This window comes from Lagenorhynchus albirostris, chromosome 11 (assembly GCF_949774975.1).
Source record: "Lagenorhynchus albirostris chromosome 11, mLagAlb1.1, whole genome shotgun sequence".
In the NCBI taxonomy this organism is placed as follows: domain Eukaryota; kingdom Metazoa; phylum Chordata; class Mammalia; order Artiodactyla; family Delphinidae; genus Lagenorhynchus; species Lagenorhynchus albirostris.
The window spans coordinates 57,502,918-57,517,047 of NC_083105.1; the positions used below are offsets into that span (position 1 = coordinate 57,502,918).

The window sequence follows — 14,130 nt, forward strand, 5'->3', positions numbered from 1 at the left end:
CTCAGCTGGTTCATGCTCCAGGCAGCAGCATCACCAGAGACAACACTTAACCTGCATGATGGGCATACCCAGGGGTCTGTGAAGCCTTCTTGGGCTCCAGCCAGGCCTTCAAAGTCAGGAAGTTTGTGGCAGAAAAGGAGGGGAAAGAAGCTGAGTGTAGAGACAGAGGCTCTGGGTGCGGGGCCGTCCCAGAAGCACAGCCTCATTTCCCAGCCTGGCCTGGGGACCAGCAGTAGGAGCAGAGCCCAGCGATCGAGAATCAGAGCCTCCTGATTCCACTGAAACCAGAACTCGGTTGCCTGTATCTGATTTGACTCCTGGTAAAATTTATTTCCAAAAAATAAAGGGCTGAAAAGATTTCCAAAGTGTGGAAATCTTTGAACTCGAGGGTACCGCTAGACACGTGGTTGGTTCTCAAACATAAGAATCAAACCTTTTACAAGCTTTCTTCCATTTCTCAGGGGGACAAAAAGGCCTGACAATAACCGCCCTCCCGAACCTTGCAGGGCAGCTTGGAAGGATCAAATGAGGTAACAGCCATCTTCAGCTAAGAGATCCTTAGGAAACAAATGGATTATTTCCTTTCTTTATAACAGAGGGTATCTCCGGTTCAAATAATCAGTCACGCAAAGACTGTTTCTTCTAGAAGGAGAAGAAGATGAAGGCGACTTGGGTAAGAAGAAAAACAACAGCAACAACAGTTCAGTTACAATTTACAGAGTTACAGAGGCTCTGTTCGAGTGCCAGTCACTTAAATGAAATGGGGGTGCGGGGAGTGAGGTGGGAAGGGCAGTGCAGAGAGGGAGGACACTGGGATTAAGCGCGTGTTATGTGCCAAACACCGTGCAGTGTGCAACAGGCTTCATGTGTTTCCCGTAATCTGCACAGAATATGATAACAGGTGTGCTTCTCCCATTTTACAGATCAGAGAGAATCAACAACGTAGCCAAGGTCAGGCAGAGACACTACTCACTGAGGCTGCATGTTCCTCCACAGCCTCCCCACTGGCTCCTCCCCCTAAACGTGGGTGTTCCCAGGCCCTGGGTCTCCTTCTCCCTTTCTGTTATCTCCCTTTAAAATCTTGGGTCAGGGCTTCCCTGGTGGCGCAGTGGTTGAGAATCTGCCTGCTAATGCAGGGGACACGGGTTCGAGCCCTGGTCTGGGAGGATCCCACATGCCGCGGAGCCACTAGGCCCGTGAGCCACAGCTACTGAGCCTGCGTGTCTGGAGCCTGTGCTCCGCAACAAGAGAGGCCGCGATAGTGAGAGGCCCGCGCACCTCGATGAAGAGTGGCCCCCGCTTGCCACAACTAGAGAAAGCCCTCACACAGAAACGAAGACTCAACACAGCAAAAATAAAATAAATTAATTAAAAAAAAAATCTTGGGTCATTTCACCCCTTGGTCATCTCCGTGCAGATCCTCTGATCTGATTTCCAGCCCCTTGGACAGTTCCCAGTTAAGATCCACTCCCCTTACAAACCCAACATTTCTAAAAGGAGCTCTTCATCTCACCACTCACATAACCCCTCCTCCCAGCATCCGAAGCTCAAAATCACCATCACTTTTGGTCATTTCTCCTGCATATACACAACCCCTCAATGATCTCAATTCTTTCTTCAAAATCTCTCTTACCCTTCACTTTTCGTTTCTACTTTTTCTCTTCACAGCCTAGCACTGTGAACCTTCTGTCTGCCTGGTCCCCGCAGAAGCCTCCAGCTGGTTCCCTCAGGGTTTTCAGTTCACCTGTACACTGCCGCCAGAAACATCACACCTCGTACCTGCCCTTCACCTTCACTGGATGCCAGGCTGCCTTCATCAAATCGAGTCCGCGCTCAGCCCTGCTCCCTAGGCTGCCTGCATCTGGCCCCGTGTCTTTCCAGCCTCCAGCCCCATCCTCCACTCCTCTGTTCCACAGTTTAGCAAAGCATTGCTTGCTGCACACACCCCTCCAACACCAAGCTCCTTTCCTCCCCTCTCCTCCCCACTTGTGGCCCCAGTGCCCCCAGGAGGCTGTCCCCTCCTCCCTCCCACCACCTCTCAGTTCAGGCCTGCCAGCCCTCCCCTCAAAGCCTGCAAGACTCATTATCTGTACTGTTCATCAGGCAGTAATTATGTACTGCCTTGTAACTCTTCTATTTAGCCTGGAACAGGCTTTGAAACACACTAGTGCTATGTAATCTCTCACAAGTCTCTATCTCATCACCCCCAAACAGTATAAACCACTTGAAGAAGACCGTCTAATGGGTCTAGTAGGTTTCTCCCTGCGGTGCCTAATACTTAGATAGTAGGTGCTCAACACGTGTTGATTTCCTTTTTCTTCCCACATACATTGGCCTCACACAAATAGCCAGGACTGGTCAGAATAACAAGCATCAGCCTTGGAAGCCTGATTTTGGCCACAGCAGATCTCCCACAGGACAGTTTCACGTTGACCCCTCAGCTGAGGGCTCCCCAGGGGCATCCAGGGCGTCAGCAGCTTTCAGGGGGAGCTGGTCTCCAGAGAGGTCTCTGACCCACGCCGCCAACCCGGGTTGACTCTGCTTCCTTTGGTGATCATACTTCCATGTCCTTCCCCGGTCTCCAGCTAAAAGGAAACATCCCCGAGTATGGGGTGGGGGTGGGATGGGAGTGGGGGGCTCCCTAAACCCTGACGCTCTCATTCGTGAAGCCACCTCCAGCCAGCTCGGGGCCGTCAGAAACACCCCGGGGGCATCCCTGCCCTTGGGAGAGAAAGAAGACACTGCACCTTTAAGTCTGCAGCCAGTTGAGAAAAACAAGCTGTGATTTATATAAGCGGGAAAATCATGTGATTTGCAGGAACGCTCCCTCCTCCACCGGCCCCCTCCCGGTGTCGCCTCCAGCCCTTCCCATAGGGGCCCAGGCCGCCGGGCTGGGCTGGAGGGGAGGGGGCCAGGCGGGCGGGCCAGGGGGCGCCCCGAGCCTCTCTGAGCGCCGGAGCCCCGCGAGCCGGGGCGCGGCCGTGACCGAGAAGGGCCTCGGTCCACGGTGCCTCATTCCTGCGGCGCTGCCCGTGGCCCCAGACGCCGGCGGAGGGCGGTGTTCGGCCTCGGGGCGCAGCGGTTTGCTCCCCAGCGTTCTGGCGGTGGGTCACGTTCAGGAGCGCTGGAGACGCCCCTACCCGGCCCCGCGGTCTGCGCCCCGGGTCGCAGCTGCCCGCGACCGCGCCGCCCGAGCATCGCCTGCCCAGGGCCGGGGGCCGCCTGCCCCCTTCGGGCCAAAGTGTGCGACAGAGAAACAGGCTCTCCCTCAAGTACTCCGGGAGAAAGAGACACCAGGGGCCCCCACGGACTGGCTCCTGTGTCCCGGAACACCCAGCAGGGGGGAATGCAATTTAAGAAATAACTTGATCGGGAAAGGGCATGATGAAAACCGGGCATGATGAAAACCAGCCATTTCTAGAGCTGAGAGGCGGTTGTGTTTAGCCCAGAGGACCTAGCTTTCAGGAAAAAAAAAAAAAAGACCGATGTGGCCTTTTCAGGCAGAGCCAAGGAAAATAAATCGATGATTTTAAGGCCCTAAGAACCAGCACAGATCTTTTAAATATTAGAGGGAGGGTGGTGTAGCTACAAGGAGCCCAGGCCCACGCCCACGTGGAGTTAACTCTGACAACTTATGAAGGAAAGGAAATGCTTAGATCCTCCTGAGATGCAGAAACTGTAGAGTGGGCAAGACTTGGAGAGGTCATCTCAGCCATCCCCCTGTCTCTGGAGGAACACTATACCAAGCCCTTCCAGGAAATGCTTACAGCAGGAGACGATTACCCATCACTTCCAAAACCAAGCCCAAGCGAAGTTGGGGGATGAGAGCCTCCCGCAAGGCATAGAGCTGGGAGGGGAGGAAACATCTCTCTCAGTGCCATTGTCTTCTCCCTAAACCACAGTAATGGGCCCTGAAATTGTCCAAGGAAGGTGACCCATGGTTTCTCAGAGTAACCAGTTCCAGGAGTTAAACCTTGTCAGAGAAAAGATTTGAGTTCCATTTTATTTTCCCCCACTGGTTATCTGCTGGGTCTGAGGCACAAGCCAGGCGCTGTCACATGGAGAAAAACATGATGCAATTACCAAAGTTGCTAATGCATCATCGTGCGATGACCTCCGCATCACCAGCACAGCTTGGCGAATTTCAGTCCACCCTCTGTATCCCACAGAGCCAGCTGGACCCTGAGAGGTCATTCTGGCCCTCCTCCTGTCTCCCCTCCCTCCCCAAATGGAGGGTCTTTATGCTGAGACAGTTTCCAGAACAGTGCCTAATGCCCTCTGTCACACCAATGGTAAGATCCTTCCTGAAGCAGAAGGCTCAAGTTAGGCAAATATTCTTTAAATCCTTAAGAAGAAAAATAGTAGTTGACATAGGGATTCAAGAGAACAGCACTCCACGCGTTCGGACAGATACCAACTTCATTCATTCAGTTATTCAGTAAGCACCTTCTGGGTGCCTGGCCCTGAGCCGGGCACAGGGGGACCATGGGAACAGCACACACAATGCCCCTGCCCTGAGCCCTGACTTTCTCCTCCCCCACTGGCCTCCCCAGACAGGAGCCTTTGAAAGACTTTCCTCTCCTCCACCAGCATATGTATGTCCCGTCCCCAGCCCACACCCAGCTTGTGTTGCCCCCAATTCCAGCTGCATATGTCTCACTTGTCTGCCAAGAGCTTCTTATATCAGAAGGTGATAGCTCTCTGGTGATTGGGTGGTGGGTATAAGAAATAACCCAAAGGCCTGTCCAGAAAGTGAGATCAAAGTTGGCAGCCTCCTGGGCCCCTCCCACAACTTATAATCAGTTCAGGCCCCGCTTCATTCCGTGCCCCTTACTCTCTCTCTTTCTTTGCTCTGATAGAGCCGGCTGTCCCCCATCCAGGTCTCCTCTTTCCTAAGCTTCCAGTGCCAGAGGCCTGCCTATCCTCAGAGCCCTCCCTTATTAATCCAGGTGCCATCTTCTTAAGGCAGCCTCTCTGCTTCCACAGGCGGCCCCAGCGTCCAGCCCTGCGCAGATGCGGCGCCAAGGTCTCTTCTGTGGCCGTAAGGCTCCTCGTTGAGGGTGCTCAGACCTCCACCCTTAACCACAGGCCTGTCAACCTCCATCCTCCAACCCCCACCCAGACCCTACCAGCCCCTGCCTTATTCCAGTCCTTTCCTGAGTTCGGTTTCTGGCTTCCCTGGGCCATTCACAAGCACAGCCTGATAACGTGCAAAAGGAGATCTGGCAAGAAGCCTGTGGTGAACAAACAATTTAATGAACAAACAGAAATGATGGCTCCAAACTGAAAACTCCCTGGAAGCCGCAAACTCTGTTAATTTCAAAGAAGCCAGATCTGGACCTCTGAGGGCTGTTTTGTTTGTTTGTTTGTGTTTGTTTTTTTTTAATGCACCAAGGAGGCCAATGAGTGAATGAGTGAAATCAACTCATCTCCGACACTGTCTCTTTCAGGAAATGGGGCCTCAGAAGAAAAAAGGCATCCCAGCCCCTGCCAAATTCCATTCTGTTTCAAATTAGCCTCCCAGCAAAATGAGGGGGCTGTACTAGCTGGTCTTCAACACCCTTCTAGCACCGAAGCTCTGAAGCTCTGCAGTTCCCCTAAACAACCGATTTCAGAACCCATCCACATTCTCATAACGGAGTAGAAAATGCATCTGTGCCCTGGGCCTGGGTCCGCAGCTGAAGCTCAGAATTAGGCTTTCACTGCAGTGTTTTCAGGCCTGTTTTCCCTCTTTCTCCTTTCCCTGAAAGGGCCTCTGGTCTTTCCCAAGCTGCCTGAGTAGAAGGGAACACACAGCTCCCCCAGAGCAGAGGGGCCCATCAAAGGGAAAGCTGGCCCGGCCCCAGGACAGGCTTGCCTGTGATTCTGCAGCGACATTCCTCCCTCCCAACCTGCAGGGAACTTCTGGAACTTCTAAACGGCACATCCTCGGGCCAGCCCAGGCCCCTCAGCACCCTGCACCCCAGTTTATAAGCTTTTAGTGGCAACTAACACATTTGGCAAACCTCCTCAAGTGTGAGCCAAGCCGGGCCCTTTTCCCCAGGACCCAGCTAACGAAGGGATGCTGGGCTGGGACCAAAATGGGATCCAGCTAGTCAAGCCCTGAGCCTTGGTTCTCTGGGCCAAGGCTGGAGAGGACCAGAGGGAAGTGTCCTCGGTCGGCCCCACCTCCACCATGCAGGCTGGTCCTGAGATCTCTGGATGCATCAGTAATTCCAGGCAGGGCTCCATCCCCGGCCCACACTTAGCCCAGGACCTGGTGAGGGAATCTCCAACGTTCCCAGTGACACGAAGCTCGCCTTCCATGCCAGATTCCTCTGGGATCTCTGGGTGGGAGCAGCCAGACCCTCTCGTTGGGCTCCTGCTATGTCTGGAAGTTCCCAAAAACATCTGTCTCCATCAGAGACAGTCACGGCCCCAGATCTCTGCTTTCAGACGATTTTAAAGAGAAGGGTGTTTTGAAAGCTCAAGACATGTTCTGGGCTTGGGTTTGGCTCTAGCCCCATCTCCATCTCTCAGAAAAACAGTTCTCTTCCCCGTGAATCTGGACATCCTGGAGGCAGTGAGCTTAGCTGATGGGACCACAGAGAGCCTCTGCTTCCTAATGAACCAGGCTGTGCCCTGTCTAGATTTTGCCAGAAGGTCTCCAAGAAGAGAAATCCACAGCCACTCATTCCTTCAGGCTATCTAACTGGAATGCCTGCCCCTAATATTCAAGAAACGACTTGAGCCCCATTCCAACTATGGGGACCCCATTACTGTGTCGCCCCCCTCAGCCTCACAGTCCCTCTGGCCTCTTGCCTCCATCACGGACCGTGTGCGCAGGACCCTCAGAAGGTTAATGCTTCCTCCGGCGAGCTCTGGCTCTATTTCCTGCTTGTCCGCCTCTCCCCTCCTTCTGCATCTCACCTCCTGTAGCTGCCGTGCTCCCCCAGCACCCCTCTATCACCCATGCAATGCCCCCTTCCCGCTTCCCCACCAGCCACCCCTCCAACTCCCACCAGGCTAATGGGCACAGTAGTAGACATTTACTTAAAGTTTGGGGAAATGGAGGGGAATCACAGTAAGCACGTTCAAATCTACTAGTAGACATTACTCTCCAGATCCACCATCTCCCAGTCTTGAAAAACTTCTCACTATTTCCTAAGTCCCAACTTATACTATCTTCTCCAACCTCTCTCTTCTCCTCTAGACCCTTCTATCCAAACTCCAAGTTCCTGTGGATTTCTCTCACACAACAATTTGTCTTGCCTTCAGCATGCCCAGAGGGGCACACTGTTCTCACCAGACAAAGCGGCTTCTCCATCAGGGTTCATAATCCTCGAAAAAGAGGCATCTATCTCCAGGGGGGGATGCACCCCTCCCCTGGAATGAGAAAGCGCGCCATTTTTTTCTATGTAACACTTTCTCCTTCTCCACTCCCCACCACCGCCCCCTTACATCTGGTACCCCTCCCAGTTGAGAAATTCACCCCAAAGCACTTTTGTTCTCTCTCTCTCTCTCTCTCTTTTTCTCTCTTTTTTTTTTTACCCCTTTATGGGCATGGAGCACTGCTAATCAGTATCCCAGTTGTAGTTAAAAATGATGATCCAATAAAAAATAAGTCAACGTAAGACAGACACAAAAGGACAAATACTGTATGATTCCACTTACACGAGGTCCCTAGAGTACTCAAATTCCTAGAGACAGAAAGTAGAATAGTGGCTGCCAGGGTCTGGGGAGAGGGGAGAATGGGGAGCTATTGTTCAGTGGGTATGAGTTCCAGTCTGGGAAGATGGAAAAGTTTTTGAAGATGGATGGTGGTGACGGTTGCACAACAGTGTAAATATACTTAATGTCACTGAACTGTACACTTAAGAGTGGTAAAAGTAGTAAATTTTATATGATCCCTACTGTACCACAGTAAAAACGTAATGTCAGCAACATTCACTCTGACCCTAAGAGAGACTTGCAGTTAATTCAACAAATGGGGGCTTTTCCCTCTGCCACCTTGGATCTCAGCAGCTCTGTGAACACCTGTCACAGAGTTCCAGGCTAAGGAGGGCACCCTCACCTGCTCTCAGTCATCTCTCTGCTGACCCCACCTACATGGCTGTAGGCTTCTGCTCCCTTTTCAAATTGATGGAAAGCAGAAGGACCACAGAGGAGACATCACTGGAAAAGGAGTATTCAGACCTTGGCTCTAAACCTAGTCAGTAACTAGCTGTGTGCTCTTGGGCAAATTATCTAGTCTCTGTATCTCAATATCCTTATAAAGGAAATGGAGACGGGAACAGGCCGCCCCGCATGAGATAATGGATGTGAACACAGTTTGAGGAGTGCATGCAAGTTGGTTTCATCATCTCTAATTTCACTTTGTCAAACTAGAAACGTCTCAAACATTAGAAGGAAGTTGCTGCCTGAAAATAGGGAGGTAGACAGTAAATCACTCCATAAATACGACCTAAAGATAACAACTTTGATCTTCTACCAACACCCTAAACCATCATCCTCATCAGAGGTGGAATGAAGCCGAGTCCTTCCCAGTCTGATCTCCGCCATGAAGGCCCATTTTGTCAAGACACATCTTCTCCACGATTCGCTCTTAATGCAGAGCTGGGATCCAGCTTTGCCCACAGACTGCCCATCGCGTCACCCCCACCAGGCGTGCAGTGGGGTTCCAAGCAGGGGCAGAGTTGGGGGAGGGGTACGCGAAAGGCCAGGGAGAGTTGAACCCCTCGAGCACATATTCAAAAACGGCATCTTCTAACGATCTTCAAGGTACTCTAATTCGTTGACATGACTGTCAAAATTTGACTGGTGAAAAGGTGCCGGCACAAGTAGGGCGGCGACAGGACCACAAACCCCACAAAGAAGGTGGCCCAGAGGTGGCTTCAGTTAGCTGAGTTGGCTGCCCCTCAGTCTGACCACCAGCTGGCTTTGCTGCTGTCGGAAGCCCGCCAGCCCCGGCTCTACACGGGACGCAGGAGGCAGCACTTCTCTCCAACAAGAGTCCCTCTGTCCCTCAGGCCCAAGGAGGACGTTCAGGTCACCCACAGCCCAGGTGAGTCCACACCTGGCCCTTCCCTTTCCTCCTGCTGCCACCCCTACCTCACCAGGACCCCTTCTGGTCCTTCTCCCAGCCTTCCCTTCCCTTCCCTCTGAGGAGGGGCTTGTCAAGGCCCCTCCCCCCTGCATGGAACATCCCAGAGGCAGGGGTTCCCAGGCCTCCACGTCTAGGGCCCTGGCCGCTCCTCAGGACAGCCTCACACACCTCACAGGGACCCGGCTCAGCCCAGATGGAAGTCATCCGGTTAAGGCTCCACACTGATTTCACCAATAATTACGTTATGCTCGTCCACACCCATTCCCACAGCACGTCCTCCGGAGCCACCTTCCCACTCCCTCAGGCGGTGCCAAGATGTGAAAATGGAAGCAGTCCCGAAGGAACCCTGGTGGACGAGCTGGGGACACAACCAGAGCCCAAGGCTTGGACTGCGTGCAACTCCAAGCTCCGACCTGGTCGGGGCCCAGCCTCCTGCCCCGCGCTGCCCCTCAGCTGCAGAATCTGTAACATCAAGGAGCCAATTCTTCCCTTGAGGCACAGGGAGGGGTCTGCAGATGTGTCCCAAGAAGCCAGCTCCCTCTAGGGTGGCCTGTTTCCCTTCTCAACTCTGGGCCTTCCGGGCGCCCGGGCGGCCTGTCGTTGCTGCGGCCCCAGGGCCCCCACCCCACAGCCAGCCACAGGCGTCTGTGGGTCACCACGCCTCAGGTCCAAGGACCCCAGGGACAGGGGGTTGTCGTGAGGGCTCTGAGACTAACACTGTGAGTTCCAGAATGTCTTTCTGTCCCGTTCTGTGGGCTTTCAACTTTTCTAAGTACGCAGGAGAGCAGACCAAGGGGACGTTGATCCCACAGGCACCTGGTGGAATAAACTGTCAGTGCAAATGGGGCCTTCTCGCCACTCTTCCTTTCAAAGGTGGCCTGTTTAAGAGCAATTTGCTCTCACACTAACCTGACCACAGTTTCCTGGGAGCTGGGGGGAGCCAGGGTAGGAGGGTAGGGATGGGGGCGCGGAGCCTGGAAGGGGGAGGGGACTCAAGCACCAGACGCACACCCCCCATCCTTCCTGACACAGAGCCAGAGTGGTTCCTCACAAGAAAGCATCGAGTGTCAATAAGCAGACACTAGCACAGCCTGAAATGTCTGAGCCGCCACCTCCTCCATCGGCCACCCTCTCAGCTCCTCAGTGGAGGCTGGGGGACGGGAAGGAGTATAGCGCCCGGCGTGGGGGGGGTCCTAGGCCCAGATTCCACCCCCTCCCCAGCCTTCTCACAGGGTGCTCTGAGGAAGTGCAGCTCTGGCTCCTCCAGCCTCTGCCCTCACAAAGGCACCCTCTGTCACAGCCTCCGGGGAACAGCCTTCCCACTCCCCCCCCCCCCCCCCCCCGCACCACCGGCACACACAGGCACTTCCTACAGCGGCGGATTCCGAGCCCGAGCTCCCACCACCACCACCACCACCACCACGACCACGACGACGTGCTGGAACAAAGGCTGCGCATGACTCCATGTGCCCGAGTGCCTGTCAGGGCTCAGGGCACGTAATTATAGGGGGCCCAGCAGCTCTCGGGGCCACACCTGGCCGTACAGTAAACAGCACTTCTTCCTGTCGAGCTGGGGGGAGCTGAGAGACAGGGAGGCGACAAACCACAATTTGAATCATTTGGAGAGAAGCTATAAATATAATAATGAGTCATTTGTAAAATATAATTTCATCCAAAAGCCTGGAAAAAATGGGAAAGAAGTTCTTATGCTATTTCAGGCTAAATCGTTCAAGGGTGTTCTGCCAGAACGTGGGGAGGAGACCCAGCTGCCCACCGAGAGCTGGGCTGGGCGGCCCTCCAGGCCCGAGCCCTCCCGACACGGCGCTGCCTCACGCCCCCTTCCCCAGGTCCCCTTCATACCCTGGGATCAGAATGTCATGACGCAGATTTCTCTCTTGGACGGCTGATAAGCATCACGGGCCGAGCAGCCCCGCATCCAGGCTGTTCAGCTGAGAACAGTTTAGGGCAGGCATGCAGTTTGTTTTGGGCAAGAGCTTCCCCAGCTTTGGGGGCCCCCAGCCTTTTATGCACAGGGTGGCTTTTCCAGGGTGGCCCCAAGGCCTCCTTCAGAGCCCCGGGAAGCCTTGATTCCAGCCCTGGGCCTCAGCTGCCCAGGGGGGAAAGGAGGCGCGTGGACGGGCCCCTGGGGGAGTGTGCCGAAGTCCCCACTGCTGTTGGGGTGGCTGTGAAGAGCACGAGCTCTGCAACCAGGCCTCTCCTAGGTTCAGTTACAGGGGGGCCACTTACTCTCTGCGTGATCTCAAGTAAGCAACTTACGCTCTCTGAGCTCAGTTACTTCATCTATTAGATGGGCTTAATAACAGTACCTTCCTCAAAGGGTTGTTGAGAAGATGAAATGAATTAATATGTACAACAGTTAGAATAGGGCCTGGCAAAGTGAGCACTCAGTAATGTTGGCTAATAAGAGTCTGGTTGTTACTTGTCACTGGGCGCTTGGTGCAGCAAGGGACCACAGGACAGAGGCACCACAGAGTACAAGATCAGCCCTGAGTGATGGTGGATAAAACGGGGTCAGGGCCCCGGGCTTGTCCTTCAGCCCTTTCGTCATCTCAACTTGCCCATCGACCTGAGCAAACTCCTTAATCTCTGTGGCCGGAGCAGCCCCTTTATCCCTCCTCACAAGCAGCTTTGTCTCTGGACTGAACTGCAGGCAGCACGAGGGGAGGAGGGGAGTGTTCCACCTAACGTCTAGAGGCTGAAGTCAGTTGGTACTTGGAAGCATCTGAGTGCACGCTGAGCTCTCTCTCCTTGTTCTCTTCCCTCTTCTCCTTCCCTCTCCTTCAGGCCAGTTCTCTCCTCTCTCCTGGTCTTCTACCCCCAGGCAGAGCTGAGAAGGCGGGAGGAGGCTGAAGTGCTCAAAGCCTCTGTCTCCCTCAGGCTGCTGGGTGCTTGTCCCCTGTTGCTAAGGGTGGCCCTGAAAGCCCTCAACGAGATTTCTTCCCCCAGGTGGTCCCTACACCCAGGGAGGCCAGAAGAAGTCAACAGAAATAGTCTCCACGTCAATATTCTGCATTTTCCTTTTTCAGAAACCAGAGCGCCCCAGCCAGCCCTAGCCCGGGGGAAAGGTCAGAGGACGCGACGCATATGCAGCAGGAGTCTTTTCTCCTGTAAGTGCCAACTCTGCCCCTCTCCCTAAGAGGCCATGCCTTTGCCAGTGCTGTCCCCACCCACTGAAGGGACCTCCCTCCTCTCTTCGGCCTGGATAACTTTTTTTTTCCTCCAGTAATTCCTTAATATATCTGTCAGTGTTCACATTTCCCTAAATGTCTTATCTTTTTTTTTTGTCCCTTTTTCGTTAGTTTGAATTAGGAATCTAAAGGTCCGTACCTTGGGATTGTTCACGTGGCTCTTACGTGGCTCTTAAGTCTCTTGTGGTTTGTAGCTCCCCATCCGTGTAAATGTCAATCTCTCTGTTGATGAAAACAATCTGATTGTTTATCCTACAGAATTTCCCAAGCCTAGATTTTTTTTTTTTTTTTTTTTGCGGTACGCGGGCCTCTCACTGTTGTGGCCTCTCCCGTCACGGAGCACAGGCTCCGGACGCACAGGCTCAGCGGCCACGGCTCACGGGCCCAGCAGCTCCGCGGCATGTGGGATCTTCCCGGACCAGGGTACGAACCCGTGTCCCCTGCATCGGCAGGCGGACTCTCAACCACTGCGCCACCAGGGAAGCCCCTAGATTTTTTTTTTTTAATTAAAACACAGTGGCGTCATTTAACATGTTTCTCTTCCCCTTAGATATCTTGTAAATTGGTAGTTAGATCTCGAGGCTAGATTCAGGTTTAGTATTATCTTTTTGTTTTTGTTTTTTGGTAGCACATAGCTGGTGAAGTGTGCCTCTAACAATGTGTATAATACCTGGTTGTCTCTCTTTGTCATACTATCAGCCATTGTTCTTCATTGCCTAGATCCATTAATTCAGTAGGGGTTTCAAAACTGTGATGTTCTTGGGATTTCCCTGGTGGTCCTGTGGTTAAGAAACCGCCTTCTAATGCAGGGGATGCGGTTCAATCCCTGGTTGGGGAACTAAGATCTCACATGCCACGGGGCAACTAAGCCCTTGAGCCACAACTAGAGAGCCCAAGTGTTGCAACTACAGAGCCCACCCGCTCTGGAGCCCGCCTGCCACAAACGAAGAGCCCGCCCACCGCAACTAAGACCTGATGCAGCCAAAAATAAATAATTTTAAAATTGTGATATTCTAGTTATATCATTCCCTCTTCATTTATTAGTTGGAACATCTCATTTCTACTGCTCTTAACTGTCTTGTGTAGATCCAAACTTCTATATATTGCGTTGACCAAAAAGATCGTTCAGGTTTTTCCATACCATCTCACAGAAAAACCCAAATGAACTTTTTGGCCAACCCAACAGTATAAGTTTCCTTCTGCTTGAAGGACTTACGTCAACATTTCTCATAGTGCAGGTCTGCTGATGATGAATTTTTTCACATTTTGTCTAAAAAAGTTTTCATTTCACCATAATTTCTGAAAGGTATTTTTTGTTGGGTATAGAATTCAAGGGTGACAGTTTCTTCTTTCAGTACTTTGACTACGTTGCTCCATTGACTTCTGGTTTCATTGTTTTTAAAAAGAAGTCTGGGGCTTCCCTGGTGGCTCAGTGGTTAAGAATCTGCCTGCCAATGCAGGGGACACGGGTTCGAGCCCTGGTCTGGGAAGATCCCACATGCCGTGGAGCAACTAAGCCCGTGCACCACAACTACTGACCCTGCGCTCTAGAGCCTGCGTGCCACAACTACTGAAGCCCATGCGCCTAGAGCCCGTGCTCCGCAACAAGAGAAGCCACCGCAATGAGAAGCCCGCGCACTGCAACGAAGAGTAGCCCCTGCTCACTGCAACTAGAGAAAGCCCGCATGCAGCAAAGAAGACCCAATGCAGCCAAAAATAAATTTATTAAAAAAAAAAGTCTGCTGAAATTGTTTATCTTTGTTCCTTTGTCATAAAATGTCTCTCCCTCCCCCCACACTGCCCACTCTTAAGATGTTCTATTTAGCACTGATTTTA

At 52.8% G+C, this 14,130-nt stretch overlaps 1 protein-coding gene across 2 annotated transcripts in view; it reads right to left on the reverse strand.

The window, feature by feature from the left end:
- The window catches only part of ATP23 (ATP23 metallopeptidase and ATP synthase assembly factor homolog), a 96,952-nt gene that overhangs the window by 56,745 nt on the left and 26,077 nt on the right, over positions 1–14,130 (reverse strand). For both annotated transcript variants that reach the window (XM_060165723.1, XM_060165724.1), the window contains one exon: positions 12,434–12,516. The gene's annotated coding sequence lies outside the window, so the exon portion shown is untranslated. The remainder of the gene's footprint in view (positions 1–12,433; positions 12,517–14,130) is intronic.